Source organism: Ammodytes marinus, assembly GCF_949987685.1.
Source record: "Ammodytes marinus genome assembly, chromosome: 9".
NCBI lineage: Eukaryota > Metazoa > Chordata > Actinopteri > Uranoscopiformes > Ammodytidae > Ammodytes > Ammodytes marinus.
In genome coordinates, this window is record NC_137213.1 from 26,210,485 (window position 1) to 26,218,388 (window position 7,904).

General features: G+C 39.2%; 1 protein-coding gene across 1 annotated transcript in view; it reads right to left on the bottom strand.

Moving 5' to 3' along the window:
• glis1a (GLIS family zinc finger 1a) overlaps nt 1–4,782 on the bottom strand; it is a 48,962-nt gene extending 44,180 nt beyond the window's left edge. The window contains exon 1 of the mRNA XM_080034888.1: nt 4,649–4,782. The gene's annotated coding sequence lies outside the window, so the exon portion shown is untranslated. The remainder of the gene's footprint in view (nt 1–4,648) is intronic.
• Nucleotides 4,783–7,904: the final 3,122 nt, after the last annotated feature.

A 7,904-nucleotide genomic window follows, 5' to 3' on the forward strand; every position in this document is an offset into this window, starting at 1 on the left:
ATAAGATTGAACAAAATCTCATTAGCTGTAGCTGCAAAGCTTTGACAGTAATATGAAACACACTGAAATAGGGATGGTAGTATACATATTTTTAATCGTGAATCAAGATCAATCAAAAATGTATTCTTTTCACTAAAAACAGATGTATGTCCTATTAGTGATACAATAAAAATACTTGTTTCATAAGTGATTTCAGTATGTTTGATTTCTTCAGTTTGTTTTCATTTAGTCCCATGCCAACCAACACTGAAAGCAGAGAATTCTTAACCAATTACTTCAATCAGTAACACAAACATATATTCAAATCAAGCTTAGAAGTTAAACACAATTTGAATTTGAAAAACTTAATTTCTAATGCTTTGTGACCAACTGAAAAAAAAGGTATTGTTTTATATAGCTTTCGTTTTTCAAAATAAAAGCCAGTATATTTTGCTGATAACCAGTATCAATGAACTAAAAGACATTTACTCACTTGCTTTACCTATGTTCATATTCTTAAGCAATATGTGCAACTCCTATACTATACTACAATTGATTGTAGTGTTTTCTAAACTACAGTTATGTGACGGCTGTGCAGGTCCAGTAAGACAACTTTTGCTAAACAATGAGTATGTTAACTTTTCATACCAACAATTTCCACATAGACCTTTTGTCCTTTCAAATGCAGGACCTCAATTAATGAATTGCTACTTTAACTAAGTGATTGAAAACTTCTGCCTCCACTGTTCAACACTGACTCATGACATCACTCAAGCAGGAAGAAATAGGGTTTGCCTGCAACTAACTATGGAATCAAATCTAAACCACAGGGGCTTAATACACACACACACACACGCACGCACGCACGCACACACACACACACACACACACACACACACACACACACACACACACACACACACACACACACACACACACACACACACACACACACACACACACACACACACACACACACACACACACACACACACACACACACACACACACACACACACACACACACACACACACACACACACACACACACACACGCACACACGCACACACGCACACACGCACACACGCACACACGCGCACACGCGCACACACACACACACACACACACAATGCCTTTATACATTTGTTTTCTATTCGAGTGTTGTGACAATAACCCCGAGCCAGAATCTGGAGTTTATAATCGTCATGTAGAGATAAACTACCCTTCGTGTATCAACTGAAGCTTTCCATAATTCCCCTTAATTCACTGGACTGCGCTTAGAAGAATAAAAAGTTCTAGGAGTTGGAATAATTTTGCAGAGTAAACATGATTTAAAAAGACACTGGCCTGCAGTTAATACACACCAGAATACAATGTTGAAACAGTTATACCTCTGATACTCGCAGCGGGTCCTATTACCCCGCTGTGTCACCCTTGGGTGTTGCAAAAGAGCACGCACCTTCCAGCCAGTAATAACATTTCCTGAATCAAACCAAAAAAATGGAGCTTTCGCTTGTAGGGGCAATCACTGTTAATGTCCGTGAACGGTATGCGGGGACTCAGGGCAGCTGAGAAAAACAAGTGACGAACCATTTCATCAGCACGCCACAAACACACAGGCGGCGCTGTCATAAAACTGCAAGTCGAAACTAGCAGGAGATCGGATGTGACAAAATACAAACCGCGGGGCTGTTTTCTTTATAAAGACATGGTAACAAATATTTATGTAAGAGGAAAGCTAATTTGCTTCTTGCCTAACACTAATAGGTCCCATATGATCAGAGTTTCTCAGTGACTTTGAACCCCCCTAAATTAAATGCATTAGGTCATCGTGTTCCACGTAATGTCAACATGAGCATTAAAGGGGCATTAGAAAGGGAGCTTTTCACTTTACAAGGCCTCTATTGGCCACCAGGGACTTGCGTTAATAAGTTGCGTCCATCTGAATAACACTCAAAATCTTTAATTGAAATTCCCCACGAGAAAAAGTCCATAACACAAATTGGGGTCAACAGGTGTTTCCATCAGCTGTATTTATGCAAATAGTGTGAGGAGTTTGTAACAACATTACATCATCAAAACAGATCCAGTTACTCTTGGACGTCTAATGTTTTCCTACATTGAGGAACGTTATTCTTCTATATGTTCTTTTTACTGAACTGCCATTTGTGTTTCTTGGTTTTGGTGGGAGTTAAAGGAGTTGTTTGACAGATCTTAATTAACACTTCAGTGACAAAATAATTTTTTGTCAAAAGCAGTGAATTTCTCCGCACAATCCGCTTCCTTCTGTCTGTACTGTGTGTGCGCTGAAAAAAAATAAAATAAAATTTGCTCAGTTGGTAGGGCGTACCCACTATTGGGCCTCGGACAGCAGCGGACCCGGGTTCGATTCCAGCCCGCGGTCGTTCTCTGCATGTCACTCCCCTCTCTGCCCCATTTCAACTCTGTCTCTACACTATCAATAAAGCATAAAAATGCCAAAGAATATCTTAAAAAAAAAAATAATAATAAAAATAACAGTTTTTAATACACAGACTAGGCTCTATAAACAGGTACAGTATGTAAACAAAGGTGTCCCACTGTAGCTAACGACATGCCCATTTACAGAGCCTAGGCTGTGTATTAACGCTGGGAAACAGATACTGCCACCTCATCTGGGGCTACACCAAAGATAGCAATTACAGGGTCATGCTTGATTTCCTTAATGTGAATTCCAAAGAGAACATCTCAAAAATAGAAGGCAAACATTGTACCAACATTGGACAGGACTAGAACATATGATAGAGGCTGGGGCCTGGTGGCAACGGGAACAGGTTAAATATGGATAAATCCTGGCCAGTTTACTCCTGGAGAGATGAATACTTTGAATTGAAGCAGGCTGTGTCTGATGCACATAGAGGTTGAATGTATAGTCAATTGCCAGGAGCAGTCCGAGATCTGAAAGCCAACATAAAGCAGTAAAGGGACAAGTTTTTCAACTCTCTCTAATTTCTTGTGTTTCCTTAAAAATGTATACATCGTAAATTTGAAATGTGCGTAAAAACAGGACAGGTGAGGTAATCACAGGTCCAACAAAGCTGATATGCCTTTGTTGATAACAATTAAAGGTGTTGAAAGCTCATGAAAAAAAGGATGTAAACCTTGAGGTGAGGTTTTCTTTTTCTTAAACTAATATTTCCAAGGTCATAAACCTTCATAACATGCAGTAGGTGAACTTTTTCGCTTGTTTGGGAGCGTTGGGCCTCATCAGACGGTTTTCAAAGAGAGATCATGCATCATAATGTGAGTGCCTTAGAAAAAGAGTGTTTTCTATCTTTTTGTTGAAGTTTTTAGTGACTAAATGAATGAGAAATAATTAATAACATCTGTTTTTGTGGTTCCTGCTCTAACTTGTGATGCCATAAAGTATCTTGAAACTATTGTTTACATTTTGGAAAAAGCCAAATCCAGTGAATTTTGCGCTTTTGTTATTTCCTTCCCGCGGTGTGAAGTCGAGGCAGCATTCACTAGTGCCAGGGCAAACAAATATTTTTTTTGGGGGGTGGGCTCGAACCAAGTGTTGGCACTCACTTTTATACCCCCAATGCTCTCCATCTGAGAACTTGTGCAAACAATCTGAAGCATCTGGTGAAAGGATCGCTGCTGGTATTGATCAACAATCTGATCAGCGTCCCAAAGGCATATTTAGGGTAATTCCTCGCTTTACGGAGTCCTACAAATCTGGTTTTATTGCCCCTTTTTACAAGCCAAAATGTATGAGTTTGAACGAGGTAAATGATAACATAGTCGTGATTCAGCACTGACTGTAATACACAATGTGTGCCATGGGAGCACCGGGCCATAGCCTGCATGTATAAACCATGATTCCCCCAAGCACCACCTCCACCTCCACGCCAGGGATAGGCCTACCAGGAGACTAATGATTAAAACAAGCCCTCCTCATCTGTTGGACGTCCAGAAAAAGCCAGATTTCCAAACCCCCCGCGCAGCACTTCTCATTCCAACTACATTACATAAATCAGCCGACTGCAGAAGAGTGGAAAGGGAAGAGTCCCATAAGTCAACAGAGAGGGGGGGAGATCGAGAGACTATCACAGGGAACCAGCATTTGGGTTAGAGTTTACTACAGTATGAAGCATGCACATATCTATTAATTGCCTTCCTCAAATCCTTGTTGCACAATCATAACACAATATTGTGTAATCCATAAATGACAGAGAGGTAAATTTAGACCTGATTGTAAAAAATGTCTAAACAACATATTGGCCAACTATGTTCTTCAATTTTAAGGAGTTTTTTTTTTACTCATTTATCACCAACTCTTGACATGTAAGTGGTTTGTGAAGAGTTTACTGCACATCCTGCAATCACTAAACAATGGCTCATGTCTCAGCTGGAGTCACTTTGAGTGCTAACAGGCAGCTGGTTAACATTTACACTGATGTATATTTCTTTAAACTGTTCAATGTGTCCCCATCAAGCTCATTGACAAAGGAGAAAAACATTTTGAGATGATCAAAATCAACACTAAAAACACAACATTTGCATTAAAAAAAAGTATTTCTACCAACCAAAAACATCAATTATATATTCTTTTTTCAAATGTTATACTTTCAAAACTCATAAAAATACATATACAGTGTGTTATAAAGGTGAAACATTTCTTACCGTGTTGCGTCCAGTCATGGTTCACAGCTTGTTTGGTTGTGAGGTCTTCGCCTCGCGCTGGCTGCACGCGGATTGTGCTTCCTCCACTGTCACAGCATGTCTCTCTCTCTCTCTCTCTCTCTCTCTCTCTCTCTCTCTCTCTCTCTCTCTCTCTCTCTCTCTCTCTCTCTCTCTCTCTCTCTCTGTCTCTATCTCTCTCTCTCTCTCTCTCTCTCTCTCTGAACCGCGAGCCCACTGACTGCATCTGCTTCGCTGCGCACGCACACACGCGCACCCACAGTCAAACACACTTTCTCTTTTTTTTTTTTTTTAAAGTCTTCATTAACAGAAGAAGATGTGATGCAATATATTAAAACAGTGCCTGTGATACTAAGGAGTGTTTTTACAAGACAAATATAGCATACCTTTATGAAATACATACAGTAAATGTCTTTATTTTTACCTGTGCTGTTTTCTAATAATGTTCCACTAAGATTTGTTGGTACTACTTTCTAGTTTCCGCTTTCTTTTTAACGATGCATTAGCAAGAACAATGTTCGGGTTGCCAGGTTTCGTTCATCCTCCTCCTGTGTCAAATTTACTTTGTTTTGTCTCTACAGCTCTTTAGTTTCCTCCTGTAAATCCCTCCAGTTTAACCTCTGACCTTGATCTGGGAAGCAGCTGCAAAACCTGTTCAATCATAACCAAAAATAAGGACTTTTTGAACTCCTACTTATTAACGACATATGGTCAATATGGTAGATTACCTGTTGCTCTTGCCTGATTCTCCTTTAGCACTTTTGACCCTTAATAACAAATCACTCTTAATCATTTACAGAAACATAGCAACCTGGCAACCAAAAAAGCCCCACAAAGCATTTCTAAATTACATATTTATTTAAGATTCCCCCGAGACATGTTGTAACACATGTACTTACATATAATTCAACTGATGATTTGCAGCAATTATGATGTGCGTCTGGTGTGTGTTCACATCCAAAGAAAAATTCAATTACATAGTTTAATATTCGTTCATCGCCTGCCCTCTCCCTCTTGGAGAAGCCAGGACTTTATGAATATGCAAATATTGTTCATTTCAGAAGTTTAACAGCTGCACACAAGATGTTTCGTACTTTACTGGAAAAGTCCATCTAGTTTGTTGGCCGTTTCAGGTTTCCAAATTTTACTTGTAAAAAATTAGTTTTGATTCATTTTGGCTTCGAAAACTAGGTGTAATGTCACAGAAACCGTTCTCATTTGTACACGTGTTGAACTCAGAATTTAGGTTAACGCAGATACATTTTCTGCACGTACATCCTTCTGCTCAACAAAACTCAAGCATAGTGAAGCAACTATAAACAAATTACATGCTCAAGAATAGATCCAGCAAAAGATACAGCTAAACCTGTTAAAAGCTTTACATTTTGGAAAAAGGTAATCGTACCATTCAATGCTGGTGATAATCAATGATTGGTTAATAGGGTCATTAATACTGGTAGCCTATGTATGTTAATTTCAATAGTTAGCAACAGCCTTTAATAGGGTAGCTCTTAGCTATGTCCCAAATGGTGTTGCTAAAAGCCCATTATGGTTGATATAAATGCAGCAATCTACTTGAAACATATTGAATGATATCCCAATCATTCTATCTACAGTATATGTCATCCTTGTGTTGGGAAAAAACAGAACAGTTCATTCAAAACAGGCAGCACAGAACATTTCAAATGTTTTTCACCCGGATTTAAAGGCGGTCAAAGTTGTTGCGAGTGTAATATCCAGTAACACAGCGCACAGTAACCAGATGCTTCATATCCGTGTGTAGTTTGCACCTGGGGAACAGTTGGCGGCCCCTCTACCTGGTGACCCGAGAGGGTTCATATAATAAAAAATGGCCGGAGATGTATTTAAGCCACTGAGAGATTTATAGACAAGCAGCTGTACTTTAAACTGGATTACATTACAGTAGTAGTACAGGAAGACACAAAAGATAACTGAGATATGTTATGATATGTTCGATTTTGTCTTTTCTATGTCGGGACTCGAGCAGTAGCATCCTATATGAAAAGAAATAATAAAAAAAAGCTAAAGTTGTCTTTCTGGGGGGTTGTGGAACCTGACACCTATTTAGTAAACTGACCCTGATGGAAATAAAAGCATGGCATCAAGTCCTGCCTGGCACACCAATCCTTTGATTGCTGCTTTGTTTTCTGAGATTGTACATGGCAGACTATGAAATCGATTTGACATGGCCGGTAAAGTTGAACTTTAAGTCTTAAGATTACAACAATATCTCTGACCCGAAAGTTGAGATAACTTCCTAACTTTTTCATTCTGCCAACACACAATTTTCTTATTTTTTTCTGCATTTGTCTGGACAAAGTTCAAATACATACAACTGTTTATTTGTTGAAGTCCCTAGTCTACAGAGAGAATATATGGGACTGTAATCGCTTGGTGAGATAGCAAGATAAATGTGGGTGTCGTCTGCATAATATACATTGAATTCTGTGGATTCTGAACCACACATACTGTCTGGCTCCAGATGTATGCAAAAAGATTGTGTGTTGCTTTGGACAAATCAATTTTCCTCTCCTGCCCCGCGGTTTACAAATAATACTGAATAATAACTGACAGTGTCCTTACTAATCAAAAGTGATTTCACTTGGGTCCATTTGCACTTTGTGGTATTTTTATTTCCAGTGGTTTGCCTGTGATTTCGTACACAGAGTGTTTGTGGTGACCAGTACTGACCTTAAAATTCTGTGTATTGCCTCGCGGCGCTGTATAATGTACACTGGGGTAAAAAGAAAAATGAATTCTGAATATTAAGAACCCCCCGTCCCTCCCACATTTGTACCAATCATATCAAACTTTGGACATATTGTATGACAACCTGTCAAAAAAGCTGGCCCTTCCTTGCACCGTTGAGATTGACACAAATACACAAGGACGCAAGCAAAGCAAGCCTAGAAAGCTTTTCATCTTTGTGTATGGTTATGAAGGGAAACTGCAAGTCAGAGTTGTACTTGTGATTCTCGAGATGATGCACATGAGCTGTAAACAGGTCCCCTGGGACACTGCTGAAAACACAACCAGATGGGTGAAAACAATTCACAAAAGAACTTATTCTCCATGCAGAATTTGGGACATTGCAGGGGTTTCATCTCCTAACTCGATGCAGAAAACAGCTGGAAATTGGTATATTTTGCGTCGCCATCCTTTCTCTTTCTAATATAACTCTTTTTAACTCTCTCAGGTGCAAAAAAAAAAGTCCTTC